This window comes from Rhipicephalus microplus, unplaced genomic scaffold (genome assembly GCF_043290135.1).
Source record: "Rhipicephalus microplus isolate Deutch F79 unplaced genomic scaffold, USDA_Rmic scaffold_231, whole genome shotgun sequence".
In the NCBI taxonomy this organism is placed as follows: Eukaryota; Metazoa; Arthropoda; class Arachnida; order Ixodida; family Ixodidae; genus Rhipicephalus; species Rhipicephalus microplus.
Window position 1 is genome coordinate 146395 of NW_027464802.1, and position 15000 is coordinate 161394.

At 61.8% G+C, this 15000-nt stretch overlaps 2 non-coding genes across 2 annotated transcripts; both read left to right on the top strand.

The window, feature by feature from the left end:
• The first annotated feature begins 10168 nt into the window (after positions 1 to 10168).
• On the top strand, positions 10169 to 11983 carry LOC142792670 (small subunit ribosomal RNA). Its single transcript, XR_012891116.1, has one exon. It is a non-coding gene; the product is annotated as a small subunit ribosomal RNA (ribosomal RNA).
• A 1719-nt stretch (positions 11984 to 13702) lies between these two features.
• LOC142792658 (5.8S ribosomal RNA) lies at positions 13703 to 13855 on the top strand. The gene has a single exon (XR_012891104.1). It is a non-coding gene; the product is annotated as a 5.8S ribosomal RNA (ribosomal RNA).
• The last annotated feature ends 1145 nt before the right edge of the window (positions 13856 to 15000 follow it).

The window sequence follows — 15000 nt, forward strand, 5'->3', positions numbered from 1 at the left end:
GGGGCGCGCGTGTTACAGAGAGATATGCCCAAACGCATGAAAGTGTACGCAGGTGTCCTAAGGCAGTTTTTTTTTTTTTTTTCCTCATTTTGATGTCGCCCCGGCTGACGCGGTTTTCGTTTTTCCGTGCCGCCCCGGCTGACGCAGTTTTTGCGCCGCCCCGGCTGACGCGGTTTTTGCGCCGCCCCGGCTGACGCGGTTTTCGCGCCGCCCCGGCTGACGCGGTTTTCGCGCCGCCCCGGCTGACGCGGTTTTTGCGTCGCCCCGGCTGACGCGGTTCGGACTTTGCACTTTTTGGCTCACCCCGGCTGGCGGCCCACTCACTCGATCGCCAGGTCTGTTTGCCCCGGTGGTTCCACCGCCAGGCTTAAGCGCGAACTTTTTTTGTTTGTTTTCTTTTGATTAAGCGCAAGCTTTTTTCTTTGTTTTCTTTTGATTAAGCGCGGGCTTTTTTCTTTGTTTTTTTTTTTATTTCGCCCCGGCAGACGCGGTTTTTGCGCCGCCCCGGCTGACGCGGTTTTTGCCGCCCCGGCTGACGCAGTTCGGACTTAGCACTTTTCGGCTGTGCCTGGCTGGCGGCCCACTCACTCGATCGCCATGTCTGTTTGCCACAGTTTTCCCGGTGGTGCCGCACCCGGGCTCGCCCCGGCTGACGCAGTTTTCGCGCCGCCCCGGCTGACGCGGTTTCGTGCCGCCCCGGCAGACGCGGTTTTCGCGCCGCCCCGGCTGAAGCGGTTTCGTGCCGCCCCGGCAGACGCAGTTCGGACTTAGCACTTTTCGGCTGTGCCTGGCTGGCGGCCCACTCACTCGATCGCCATGTCTGTTTGCCACAGTTTTCCCGGTGGTGCCGCACCCGGGCTCGCCCCGGCTGACGCAGTTTTCGCGCCGCCCCGGCTGACGCGGTTTCGTGCCGCCCCGGCAGACGCGGTTTTCGCGCCGCCCCGGCTGACGCGGTTTCGTGCCGCCCCGGCAGACGCAGTTCGGACTTGGCACTTTTCGGCTGTGCCTGGCTGGCGGCCCACTCACTCGATCGCCATGTCTGTTTGCCACAGTTTTCCCGGTGGTGCCGCACCCGGGCTCGCCCCGGCAGACGCGTTTTTTTTTTTTCTTTCGCCCCGGCTGACGCAGTTTTCGCGCCGCCCCGGCTGACGCGGTTTCGTGCCGCCCCGGCAGACGCGGTTTTTTGCGCCGCCCCGGCTGACGCGGTTTTTGCCGCCCCGGCTGACGCAGTTCGGACTTAGCACTTTTCGGCTGTGCCTGGCTGGCGGCCCACTCACTCGATCGCCATGTCTGTTTGCCACAGTTTTCCCGGTGGTGCCGCACCCGGGCTCGCCCCGGCTGACGCAGTTTTCGCGCCGCCCCGGCTGACGCGGTTTCGTGCCGCCCCGGCAGACGCGGTTTTCGCGCCGCCCCGGCTGACGCGGTTTCGTGCCGCCCCGGCAGACGCAGTTCGGACTTAGCACTTTTCGGCTGTGCCTGGCTGGCGGCCCACTCACTCGATCGCCATGTCTGTTTGCCACAGTTTTCCCGGTGGTGCCGCACCCGGGCTCGCCCCGGCTGACGCAGTTTTCGCGCCGCCCCGGCTGACGCGGTTTCGTGCCGCCCCGGCAGACGCGGTTTTCGCGCCGCCCCGGCTGACGCGGTTTCGTGCCGCCCCGGCAGACGCAGTTCGGACTTAGCACTTTTCGGCTGTGCCTGGCTGGCGGCCCACTCACTCGATCGCCATGTCTGTTTGCCACAGTTTTCCCGGTGGTGCCGCACCCGGGCTCGCCCCGGCAGACGCGTTTTTTTTTTCTTTCGCCCCGGCTGACGCAGTTTTCGCGCCGCCCCGGCTGACGCGGTTTCGTGCCGCCCCGGCAGACGCGGTTTTTTTGCGCCGCCCCGGCTGACGCGGTTTTTGCCGCCCCGGCTGACGCAGTTCGGACTTGGCACTTTTTGGCTGAGCCTGGCTGGTGGCCCACTCACTCGATCGCCATGTCTGTTAGCCACAGTTTTCCCGGTGGTGCCGCACCCGGGCTCGCCCCGGCTGACGCAGTTTTCGCGCCGCCCCGGCAGACGCGGTTTTCGCGCCGCCCCGGCTGACGCGGTTTTTGCCGCCCCGGCTGACGCAGTTCGGACTTGGCACTTTTTGGGCTGAGCCTGGCTGGCGGCCCACTCACTCGATCGCCATGTCTGTTTGCCACAGTCTTCCCGGTGGTGCCGCACCCGGGCTCGCCCCGGCAGACGCGTTTTTTTTTTCTTTCGCCCCGGCAGACGTGGTTCCCCCCCCCCCCCCTTTTCGCTCGCCCCGGCTGACGAGGTTTTCGCGCCGCCCCGGCTGACGCAGTTTTCGCGCCGCCCCGGCTGACGCGGTTTCGTGCCGCCCCGGCTGACGCGGTTTTCGCGCCGCCCCGGCTGACGCGGTTTTTGCGTCGCCCCGGCTGACACGGTTCGGACTTTGCACTTTTCGGCTGTGCCTGGCTGGCGGCCCACTCACTCGATCGCCATGTCTGTTTGCCACAGTTTTCCCGGTGGTGCCGCACCCGGGCTCGCCCCGGCTGACGCAGTTTTCGCGCCGCCCCGGCTGACGCGGTTTCGTGCCGCCCCGGCAGACGCGGTTTTCGCGCCGCCCCGGCTGACGCGGTTTCGTGCCGCCCCGGCAGACGCAGTTCGGACTTAGCACTTTTCGGCTGTGCCTGGCTGGCGGCCCACTCACTCGATCGCCATGTCTGTTTGCCACAGTTTTCCCGGTGGTGCCGCACCCGGGCTCGCCCCGGCTGACGCAGTTTTCGCGCCGCCCCGGCTGACGCGGTTTCGTGCCGCCCCGGCAGACGCGGTTTTCGCGCCGCCCCGGCTGACGCGGTTTCGTGCCGCCCCGGCAGACGCAGTTCGGACTTAGCACTTTTCGGCTGTGCCTGGCTGGCGGCCCACTCACTCGATCGCCATGTCTGTTTGCCACAGTTTTCCCGGTGGTGCCGCACCCGGGCTCGCCCCGGCAGACGCGTTTTTTTTTTTTTCTTTCGCCCCGGCTGACGCAGTTTTCGCGCCGCCCCGGCTGACGCGGTTTCGTGCCGCCCCGGCAGACGCGGTTTTTTGCGCCGCCCCGGCTGACGCGGTTTTTGCCGCCCCGGCTGACGCAGTTCGGACTTGGCACTTTTCGGCTGTGCCTGGCTGGCGGCCCACTCACTCGATCGCCATGTCTGTTTGCCACAGTTTTCCCGGTGGTGCCGCACCCGGGCTCGCCCCGGCTGACGCAGTTTTCGCGCCGCCCCGGCTGACGCGGTTTCGTGCCGCCCCGGCAGACGCGGTTTTCGCGCCGCCCCGGCTGACGCGGTTTCGTGCCGCCCCGGCAGACGCAGTTCGGACTTAGCACTTTTCGGCTGTGCCTGGCTGGCGGCCCACTCACTCGATCGCCATGTCTGTTTGCCACAGTTTTCCCGGTGGTGCCGCACCCGGGCTCGCCCCGGCTGACGCAGTTTTCGCGCCGCCCCGGCTGACGCGGTTTCGTGCCGCCCCGGCAGACGCGGTTTTCGCGCCGCCCCGGCTGACGCGGTTTCGTGCCGCCCCGGCAGACGCAGTTCGGACTTAGCACTTTTCGGCTGTGCCTGGCTGGCGGCCCACTCACTCGATCGCCATGTCTGTTTGCCACAGTTTTCCCGGTGGTGCCGCACCCGGGCTCGCCCCGGCAGACGCGTTTTTTTTTTTCTTTCGCCCCGGCTGACGCAGTTTTCGCGCCGCCCCGGCTGACGCGGTTTCGTGCCGCCCCGGCAGACGCGGTTTTTTTGCGCCGCCCCGGCTGACGCGGTTTTTGCCGCCCCGGCTGACGCAGTTCGGACTTGGCACTTTTTGGCTGAGCCTGGCTGGTGGCCCACTCACTCGATCGCCATGTCTGTTAGCCACAGTTTTCCCGGTGGTGCCGCACCCGGGCTCGCCCCGGCTGACGCAGTTTTCGCGCCGCCCCGGCAGACGCGGTTTTCGCGCCGCCCCGGCTGACGCGGTTTTTGCCGCCCCGGCTGACGCAGTTCGGACTTGGCACTTTTTGGGCTGAGCCTGGCTGGCGGCCCACTCACTCGATCGCCATGTCTGTTTGCCACAGTCTTCCCGGTGGTGCCGCACCCGGGCTCGCCCCGGCAGACGCGTTTTTTTTTTCTTTCGCCCCGGCAGACGTGGTTCCCCCCCCCCCCCCTTTTCGCTCGCCCCGGCTGACGAGGTTTTCGCGCCGCCCCGGCTGACGCAGTTTTCGCGCCGCCCCGGCTGACGCGGTTTCGTGCCGCCCCGGCTGACGCGGTTTTCGCGCCGCCCCGGCTGACGCGGTTTTTGCGTCGCCCCGGCTGACACGGTTCGGACTTTGCACTTTTCGGCTGTGCCTGGCTGGCGGCCCACTCACTCGATCGCCATGTCTGTTTGCCACAGTTTTCCCGGTGGTGCCGCACCCGGGCTTGCCCCGGCAGACGCGTTTTTTTTTTTTCTTTTCGCCCCGGCTGACGCAGTTTTCGCCCCGCCCCGGCTGACGCGGTTTCGTGCCGCCCCGGCAGACGCGGTTTTTTGCGCCGCCCCGGCTGACGCGGTTTTTGCCGCCCCAGCTGACGCAGTTCGGACTTTGCACTTTTTGGCTGAGCCTGGCTGGCGGCCCACTCACTCGATCGCCATGTCTGTTTGCCACAGTTTTCCCGGTGGTGCCGCACCCGGGCTCGCCCCGGCAGACGCGTTTTTTTTTTCCTTCGCCCCGGCAGACGTGGTTCCCCCCCCCCCTCCGTCTTTCTTTTTGTTTTTTTTTTTCGCCGCGGCTGAAGAGGATTTTTCGGTGCCTCGACGCCCCGGTAGTCGCGGTTTTTCCGTTTCCGCACGGCCCCGGCTGACGCTGCTCGGTCACAGTCGCCTTTTGTGAGGATTGCAGACTTCTTGAGCGCGGGTGTTTTTTTTTTGTTGTTGTTGTTGTTTTATTACGCATTCGCTCCAGCAGACGCTGTTTAGACTTTTTGTTTCCTCTTTTATCCTGCGACGAGGTGACGAGGTTTATTCGGTGCCCCGCCGCCCCGGCTGAAGTGATTTTTCCTGTCCCGTGCCGCCCCGGCTGACGCGGTTGGGACTTCGCGTTTGTTCGGCCGCCACGGGTTTTGGCGCACTCGCTCGGTTGCTTGTTGTTGCCACTTGTTGCGAACCCAGGTTTCTTGAGCGAGCGCGGGCGTTTTTTCTTCCTTTCTTTCTTTGTTCTATGTGTTAGCGAATCGGCCTTTAATATCACACGAGGACTCACAACCAACAATTTTCAGTTTGAAGTGTAAAAAATCTGCAGGTGTTGACGTAACTGACTTGCCCCGTACCCTTGAGTACATCCATGAAGTTCTCGTAGTACTACTAAATCGCATTATTCCAAGTGGAGAAATTCCCATAAACTTGCAAACCTCTACACGAAAATCGGTGCGCGTGATAAAGTTGAAAATTATCGTCCGATATCAAATGTGCCTTCTATAACACAAATTCTAGGAAAAAAAAAAAAAACACTTGTTCGCCGTTTTCTGCGCCGTGACTGGCAGCACTCCGGCGAAGCGAAACGGGGTCGATTCGAGCACGATATCGGCGTCTTTCGACGTGCTCGCCGGCGACCGTCGCACGAGTACGTCGCACGAGCGCGTCTGCCGGGGCGCCGTTTGCGAAGCCGACGCAAAAGTGGGAACCGCCGCTCGGATGATCGCCGCTTTCGGCAGAGTGAGTGTTGGCACTCCGGGGAAGCGAAACAGCGTGAATGCGCCCACGAAATCGGCGTATTTTGAAGTGCCCGCCGGCGACCGTCGCACGAGTACGGTAAACCGCGTCAGCCGGGGCGTAGTTCGGGACGCCGACGAAAAAGTGGGAAGCGCAACTCGGATCTTCGCCGTTTTTGCAGGAGTGAGTGGCGGCCCTCCTGCGAGACCAAGAAGCATCGATTCGTGCACGAATTCGGCGCCTTTCGACGTGATCGCCGGCGACCGTCGCTCGAGTAGGGCAAACCGCGTCTGCCGGGGCGGGCTTCGGGACGCCGATGCGAAAGTGGGAAACGCTGCTCGGATGTTCGCCGTTTTTGGCCGAGTGAGTGCTGGCACTCGGGCGAAGCCAAACGGGGCCGATTACGGCACGATATCGGCGTCTTTCGACGTGCCCGGCGGCGACCGTCGCACGAGTACGGTAAACCGCGTCAGCCCGGGCGGAGTTCGGGACGCCGATGCGAAAGTGGAGAACGCCGCTCGGATCTTCGCCGTTTTTGGAGGAGTGAGTGGCGGCACTCCGGAGAAGCCAAGGAGCGCCAATTAGCGCACGATATCGGCGTCTTTCGACGCGCTCGCCGGCGACCGTCGAACGAGTAGGGCAAACCGCGTCTGCCGGGGCGGGGTTTACGACGCCGACGCAAAAGTGGGAACCGCCGCTCGGATGTTGGCCGTTTTTGGCAGAGTGAGTGCTGGCACACCGGCGACGCGAAAGAGCGCGAAAGCGCCCACGAAAGTGGCGTATTTGGACGTGCTTGACGGCGACCGCTGCAGGAGTACGAAAAACCACGTCAGCCGGGGCGAGCGACCCACGGCGGTCTGGGTGCTTATCGCTGCTATTATAGGGGCACCCCGGCAGACGCAGAAAAAAAAAATTTTTTTTCGACCTTCTTTTTTGCTGGTCGAGCTCGGGTAACCCAGGTCGCAATGGGAGCCGCGCACGAAAGCGGCGTCGCGAGACGCGTTCGCGGTCGCTAGTCGCACGAGCTCGGCAACCGCGTCAGCCGGCGCGGAGTTCGGGATGCCGACGGCTAAGTGGGTACCGCTGCTCGGATGTTCGCCGTTTTTGGCCGAGTGAGTGCTGGCACTCCGGCGAAGCGAAACGGGGCCGATTCGGGCACGATATCGGCGTATTTCGACGTGCTCGCCGGCGACCGTCGCACGAGTACGGCAAAGCGCGTCTGCCGGGGCGAGGTTTGCGATGCCGACGAAAAAGTGGGAAGCGCCGCTCGGATCTTCGCCGTTTTTGCAGGAGTGAGTGGCGGCCCTCCTGCGAGACCAAGAAGCATCGACTCGCGCACGATATCGGTGTCTTTCGACGTGCCCGCCGGCCACCGCCGCACGAGTACGGCAAACCGCGTATGCCGGGGCGGGGTTGGCGACGCCGACGCAAAAGTGGGAACCGCCACTAGGATGTTCGCCGTTTTTGGCAGAGTGAGTGCTGGCACACCGGCGACGCGAAAGAGCGCGAAAGCGCCCACGAAAGTGGCGTATTTGGACGTGCTTGACGGCGACCGCTGCAGGAGTACGAAAAACCACGTCAGCCGGGGCGAGCGACCCACGGCGGTCTGGGTGCTTATCGCTGCTATTATAGGGGCACCCCGGCAGACGCAGAAAAAAAAAATTTTTTTTCGACCTTCTTTTTTGCTGGTCGAGCTCGGGTAACCCAGGTCGCAATGGGAGCCGCGCACGAAAGCGGCGTCGCGAGACGCGTTCGCGGTCGCTAGTCGCACGAGCTCGGCAACCGCGTCAGCCGGCGCGGAGTTCGGGATGCCGACGGCTAAGTGGGTACCGCTGCTCGGATGTTCGCCGTTTTTGGCCGAGTGAGTGCTGGCACTCCGGCGAAGCGAAACGGGGCCGATTCGGGCACGATATCGGCGTATTTCGACGTGCTCGCCGGCGACCGTCGCACGAGTACGGCAAAGCGCGTCTGCCGGGGCGAGGTTTGCGATGCCGACGAAAAAGTGGGAAGCGCCGCTCGGATCTTCGCCGTTTTTGCAGGAGTGAGTGGCGGCCCTCCTGCGAGACCAAGAAGCATCGACTCGCGCACGATATCGGTGTCTTTCGACGTGCCCGCCGGCCACCGCCGCACGAGTACGGCAAACCGCGTATGCCGGGGCGGGGTTGGCGACGCCGACGCAAAAGTGGGAACCGCCACTAGGATGTTCGCCGTTTTTGGCAGAGTGAGTGCTGGCACTCCGGCGAAGCGAAAGAGCGCGAATGCGCCCACGAAAGTGGCGTGTTTGGACGTGCTTGACGACGACCACCGCAGGAAAACGAAAAACCACGTCAGCCGGGGCGAGCGACCCATGGCGGTCTGGGTGCTTATCGCTGCTATTATAGGGGCACCCCGGCAGACGCAAAAAAAAAAAAAATTTTTTTTCGACATTCTTTCTTGCTCGTCGACCTCGGGTGACCCAGGTCGCAGTGGGAGCCGCGCACGAAAGCGGCGTCGCGAGACGGCTTCGCGGTCGCTAGTCGCACGAGCTCGGCAACCGCGTCTGCCGGGGCGGAGTTCGGGACGCCGACGGCTAAGTGGGAACCGCCGCTCGGATGTTCGCCGTTTGTGGCCGAGTGAGTGCTGGCACTCCGGCGAAGCCAAACGGGGCCGATTCCGGCACGATATCGGCGTCTTTCTACGTGCTCGCCGGCGACCGTCGCACGAGTACGGCAAAGTGCGTCTGCCGGGGCGGGGTTTGCGACGCGTACGCAATAGTGAGAACCGTCGCTCGGATGTTCGTCGTCTTTCGCCGAGCCAGTGCTGGCACTCCGGCGAAGCCGAACGGAGCCGATTCGGGCACGATATCGGCGTCTTTCCACGTGCTCGCCGGCGACCGTCGCACGAGTACGGTAAACCGCGTCAGCCGGGGCGGAGTTCGGGACGCCGATGCGAAAGTGGGAAGCGCCGCTCGGATCTTCGCCGTTTTTGGAGGAGTCAGTGGCGGCACTCCGGTGAAGCCAAGGTGCGCCAATTCGCGCACGATATCGGCGTCTTTCGACGTGCCCGCCGGCCACCGTCGCACGAGTACGGCAAACCTCGTCTGCCGCGGCGGGGTTTGCGACGCCGACGCAAAAGTGGGAACCGCCGCTCGGATGTTCGCCGTTTTTGGCAGAGTGAGTGCTGGCACTCCGGCGAAGCGAAAGAGCGTGAATGCGCCCACGAAAGTAGCGTATTTGGACGTGCTTGACGGCGACCGCCGCAGGAGTACGAAAAACCACGTCAGCCGGGGCGAGCGACCCACGGCGGTCTGGGTGCTTATCGCTGCTATTATAGGGGCACCCCGGCAGACGCAGAAAGAAAAAAAAAAAATGGGGACATGGCGTGCGTCACCGTGCGGCTTCGCAGCGTTGCCGAAGTCGCCGAGCCCTTCGACTGAGCCGAACGGCGGACAGGGAACGTTGGTCGGCCGTTCTAACCTGTCGGTGCCACGCCGAGACGTCGTTAAGGAAAACCGCGTCGTGGGCCTCTACGACGCCGTCGAGTCGTTGTACGTTTGGTGTCCAGCGTGTCGGCGGCGAGTAGCGGACACGTCGTTCACGACTTCGGTCTTTCGCAGTCGACGCGAACTTGCGGAGAGTCGTGGTGCCTCACGTTTTCGGCAGAAACCGCGGCGGAATTTTCCCGTGCGTGCGCGCACGACCTCGGTGCTGTGCCGTCAGCGTAGTGTTGCACAAACTCGTGGCCTACCCAAGGTGCGGTACGTTTGCGGCCGTATCCTCGGTGGGAATTTCGTGAGTAGGGTCGCAAATTCTACGACCTCGGCGGGTTTGAGAGCGACGTAGACTTGTGGCACGCTCAACGTGCCACACGTTTCGGGGCACACCCGCGGTGAAATTTTCTCGAGTACGCTCGTATTAGTGCCCAAGGAGGTCTGGGTACTTATCGCTGCTATTATGTGGGGGTTCTCGTGAGCGGCGTACGCGAAAGCGACCGGGTGTCTGATATGCGGCGGGCTTCGGCCTCGTCAAGCGTGTCCTCGGGTCTGCTCCAGGGGAATCCACGGCAGTCGTCTGCAGCCTCATCCGCTTGATGCGTTAGGGGCTGGTTGTCGGACGGTGCCGTTTTACCACGATATCGAGGTGTGTTCCGTGTCGTCCTCGGGCGATTCAGATGCGAAAGCGCCGAAGACGCGGGCGTGACCCGTCGTCTGGCGGCTTTGCAGTCTCGGCTCCGTTGCTAGTTCCGGCCGGTCCACCGACAGTGCAGCGGGCTTGGGCAACCCGCACGGCGCGACCGAGTCGATGCAACGAAAAAGAGCGAGCATGAACGTGCTTCTTGCCGCACGGCTCCCACTCGTCTTTCGGGAAGGTTGTGCCGTAGCGAGCTCGAACGCCGTCATCTCGGAGTGCAAAATAAGCGTGTTGGGGCGCCTGAAGGTGGCCTCCGCCGCACACAGACTGCGTCCGGCCCGCCGAAGGCGAGGACGGACGCGCAGTCGAACGATTACCTGGTTGATCCTGCCAGTAATCATATGCTTGTCTCAAAGATTAAGCCATGCATGTCTAAGTACATGCCGAAATAAGGCGAAACCGCGAATGGCTCATTAAATCAGTTATGGTTCCTTAGATCGTTTCTTCCTACTTGGATAACTGTGGCAATTCTAGAGCTAATACATGCAGTGAGCCTGGAGCCCTTTGGGTAACGGGTGCTTTTATTAGACCAAGATCGATCGGGTTTCGGCCCGTATTGTGTGGTGACTCTGGATAACTTTGTGCTGATCGCATGGCCACGAGCCGGCGACGTTTCTTTCAAGTGTCTGCCTTATCAACTTTCGATGGTAGGTTACTTGCTTACCATGGTTGTTACGGGTAACGGAGAATCAGGGTTCGATTCCGGAGAGGGAGCCTGAGAAACGGCTACCACATCCAAGGAAGGCAGCAGGCGCGCAAATTACCCACTCCCGGCACGGGGAGGTAGTGACGAAAAATAACAATACGGGACTCTTTTGAGGCCCCGTAATTGAAATGAGTACACTCTAAATCCTTTAACGAGGATCAATTGGAGGGCAAGTCTGGTGCCAGCAGCCGCGGTAATTCCAGCTCCAATAGCGTATACTAAAGCTGCTGCGGTTAAAAAGCTCGTAGTTGGATCTCAGTTCCAGACGAGTAGTGCATCTACCCGATGCGACGGCTCGGACTGAACATCATGCCGGTTCTTTCTTGGTGCACTTCATTGTGTGCCTCGAGATGGCCGGTGCTTTTACTTTGAAAAAATTAGAGTGCTCAACGCAGGCGAGTCGCCTGAATAAACTTGCATGGAATAATAGAACAAGACCTCGTTTCTGTTCTGTTGGTTTTTGGAATACGAGGTAATGATTAAGAGGGACGGACGGGGGCATTCGTATTGCGGCGCTAGAGGTGAAATTCTTGGACCGTCGCAAGACGAACTACTGCGAAAGCATTTGCCAAGAATGTTTTCATTGATCAAGAACGAAAGTCAGAGGTTCGAAGGCGATCAGATACCGCCCTAGTTCTGACCATAAACGATGCCAACCAGCGATCCGCCTGAGTTACTCAAATGACTCGGCGGGCAGCTTCCGGGAAACCAAAGTATTTGGGTTCCGGGGGAAGTATGGTTGCAAAGCTGAAACTTAAAGGAATTGACGGAAGGGCACCACCAGGAGTGGAGCCTGCGGCTTAATTTGACTCAACACGGGAAAACTTACCCGGCCCGGACACTGGGAGGATTGACAGATTGAGAGCTCTTTCTTGATTCGGTGGATGGTGGTGCATGGCCGTTCTTAGTTGGTGGAGCGATTTGTCTGGTTAATTCCGATAACGAACGAGACTCTAGCCTATTAAATAGGTGCGGGGTTCCCAGCACCTTACAACCTTCTTAGAGGGACAAGCGGCTCCTAGCCGCACGAAACAGAGCAATAACAGGTCTGTGATGCCCTTAGATGTCCGGGGCCGCACGCGCGCTACACTGAAGGAAGCAGCGTGTCTTTATCCCTGTCTGAAAAGACTGGGTAACCCGTGGAACTTCTTTCGTGATTGGGATAGGGGCTTGCAATTGTTCCCCTTGAACGAGGAATTCCCAGTAAGCGCGAGTCATAAGCTCGCGTTGATTACGTCCCTGCCCTTTGTACACACCGCCCGTCGCTACTACCGATTGAATGATTTAGTGAGGTCTTCGGACCGATGTCCGGCGCGGCCTTTCGGTTGCGCCGGTCTGTTGGAAAGATGACCAAACTTGATCATTTAGAGGAAGTAAAAGTCGTAACAAGGTTTCCGTAGGTGAACCTGCGGAAGGATCATTAACGGATTGTGAAGGGTGAGCGCCTCAGCTGCGTCTGCGCCCGACACTTTCTGCCGCTGACCCCGTTTGGACGCGGGGTCGGCTTTTCCCCACGGGGCTGCCTGAATGTGGAGCGGCACCCCGTGACAAATTGTTGCGCCCAGCGGACGCCAACACCGCGACCTTGGACGGTCGGCCAGGTGGCGGACGCGGGTACAAACGGCGCAACGCACTCATAGGTCGGCTTTCGACCCGCCACTGCACCGTGGCTCGAAGCGCTCGAAATGCGCGACCCGACCGCTGCGGGACCGCCTAGTACTGTAAACAGGAGCGGCGGAGCGCGAACGGCGAGTCGTGGTTACGTCGGTAGAAGGCGAGGCTGCGCGTTCCCGAAACGCCAGCCGAGTGCCCTCCCGACCGTTCGAGCGTGCAAGAACGAGACCCGACAATCGCGCGGCGACTGCCAAGTACGAGAGGAACGGCACAAGCGTCGGCGGTCGGTCAAGGAACTGGCGATGTGACGGGTCCGCTGTGCACCAGTGCATACCGTCCCGCCGTCCGCGGCAAGCGCCTCCGCGTCCTCGGGTGACGGAGGCTGCCGGTCGGTTCTTGCAGGCGAGGGATCTCGCTGGCACCGGTTCGCGTTGACGCGCGGCCGGTCATGGCACGGCGATGCGACGGCCGAGGTGCGCAGTACTCGATGGAGGAACCGCACGCTCCGATGACCGTCCCGCCCTCCGCGGCGTATGCGTACCGACCGTAATGGTTGCAGCAGCGCCGGCCGGCTTTTGAATTCGCCACACGAAACACGGTGCGAGATCGCGGTTAGGGGAGCGTCGACGTTGCCAGGCGTTTTGCTTGCTGCCGAGGGAAAGGCGGCACGGCCACGTCGCGCTCGTCGCGATTAGCGGGTCTGCGCGCTTTGGGAAGGTGCCGCAACGACTTGCCGAAAGAGGAAGCACGGAAGAACGAGGGACTTGGACGTCCCGACAATTGAACGCACTTGCGGCCAGGCCCTTGCTGGCTTCGTTCTTCCGCCTCGAGTAGGCTCGTACGCGGCTCCGGCGCCGAAAGTGGTCCTTGGCACCGACTTCGGTGGACGTGGGAAGTGCCGCGCAAGTACGGCGCGCCTGGCTCCACCTGTTGGCTAAAGTAGGCAGCCGGATCGGCATTTTGGTGTGCGGTGGCAAACCGTGGATGCGAAAAAAGCTTGTGCGATTTCGTGGAACAAAAAGCGGGGGTCCCCCTTTTTATGCGGAGGAGACCGACCCGCCTGCCGTGGTGAACCGCGACGCCACGGTAAAAACGGGAGAGGCTTGTCGATGGGACCGTGCATCCCGCGCTCCACGGAGGCCGGGAGGCGGCCGCCCGAGGAAATATGTAGCCGTCGAGGCCCGCATCTGCGTGCACTCTTATCCAAATGGGTGTACCGCAGGCATTTTCTGGTTAGGCGGGCCAATGAGAGCGAGCACACAACGATACCTACGGGTCCGGCTTGGAGAACCGGCTTCGACGCCTCCCGAGTATTTATAGAGGGGTGGACCACGAAAGCACTCGCAAGTAGCGAAAGCGAAACGCCGTCCGAAACACACCGTTTGCTCGATTTGCGGCAGCCGAAAAAGGCGCGGCAGAGTTTTGGAGTCCAAGCGTGCGCTGAAAAGCGCCCTTCTTGGCCACTGTTTGGCCGAGTGCCAGAAACGTTTGGTTTTGACTGTACGGAATTGAACAAACACTTTTTCACGACTCTAAGCGGTGGATCACTCGGTTCTCGGGTCGATGAAGAACGCAGCCAGCTGCGAGACTTGGTGTGAATTGCAGGACACACTGAGCACTGATTCTTTGAACGCACATTGCGGCCTTGGGTCTTCCCTTGGCTTCGTCTGTCTGAGGGTCGGATCACATATCAAGAGAGCCTTCGGCGCACAAGGGAACGTGAGCCGTCGACTCGTTTTGACCGCGTCGGCAACACGGACAGCACGCTGAACACCTCACAGCGAGCGCCAACAGCGGCCACTCAAGGGCGAGACGGTGGCGACCGTCGTGCCAGAGCCCAACCGAAACGGGGGCGACCGACTGCATTGAGGATGTGGCACCTCGTTGAGACCGCCGCAGGACTTCGAGTCGGAAGGAAGCCTGCAGGGAAAGTGCGGTCGAGGTTGCGTACTCCTCTCTGCGACCGGGCGCGCAAGAGCTGCGAGAGCCACGGACGCGCAACTTTAACGCACGGTAAACACGAGGAGCGAAAGCCGGCCAGCAAAGCTTCTCCAGCCGTGCGCAAAGTGCGCGAGATCGCAGCCTTGCGTTGCGCTTGTTGCCCTCGAAGTAAGCAGGGTGTCCCGTAGACCGGGCGCTCGAACACGCTGCGGGGCCGTGCCTCCTCCAGGCTTTGCCGCGCGAACAGGGAACGTTCGCGCGCAAAGCGCAGGGAGGTGAGGAGGCTGCGCCCGACGTTTGCGGTTCGCTGCGTACGCGGTTGATGCGGAGAGCACGGCGCGACGACTTGCCGCGAAGCGGAAAAAGTCTCCCGCACGAGTTGGCGAAACGTTGGCGAAGCTTAAGGCGTTCTCGTCGTAGTCCGCCGTCGGTCTAAGTGCTTCGCAGTTCCCGTCCCGTTCAAAAAACTGGGCCACTCCAGTTGGGGCGGGGGCGACGCTACACGAGACGATGCCTCTCGCCAGGCTGCGTGGCTGCCCTTGCGGCGGCGGCGACTGGCCTCGGCGGTGTTTGGGCTTTCGACACGGTCGTTTATCACGCAACTGCTCGGACGACGCACGCGCGCAGCGGAATGCCGCTTGCCAGCCTTGTGAAGATGTGACCCTGTACAGGGTTGCGGGCGCACTTGGTAGGGCGTCGTACTCGGTTCGCGATGGGTTTACGAACGTGTCCCGTCACTTCCACGTCACACCGGTTGTGCGCCGCACGCGTGCAGCGGGGAAGCCGATTGCCAGCCTTGTGAAGAAGTGGCCCTGTACAGGGTTGCGGGCGCACTTGGTAGGGCGAGCGCACGCGGTCGTGCAGGAAGTTGATGGAAGCGAATGT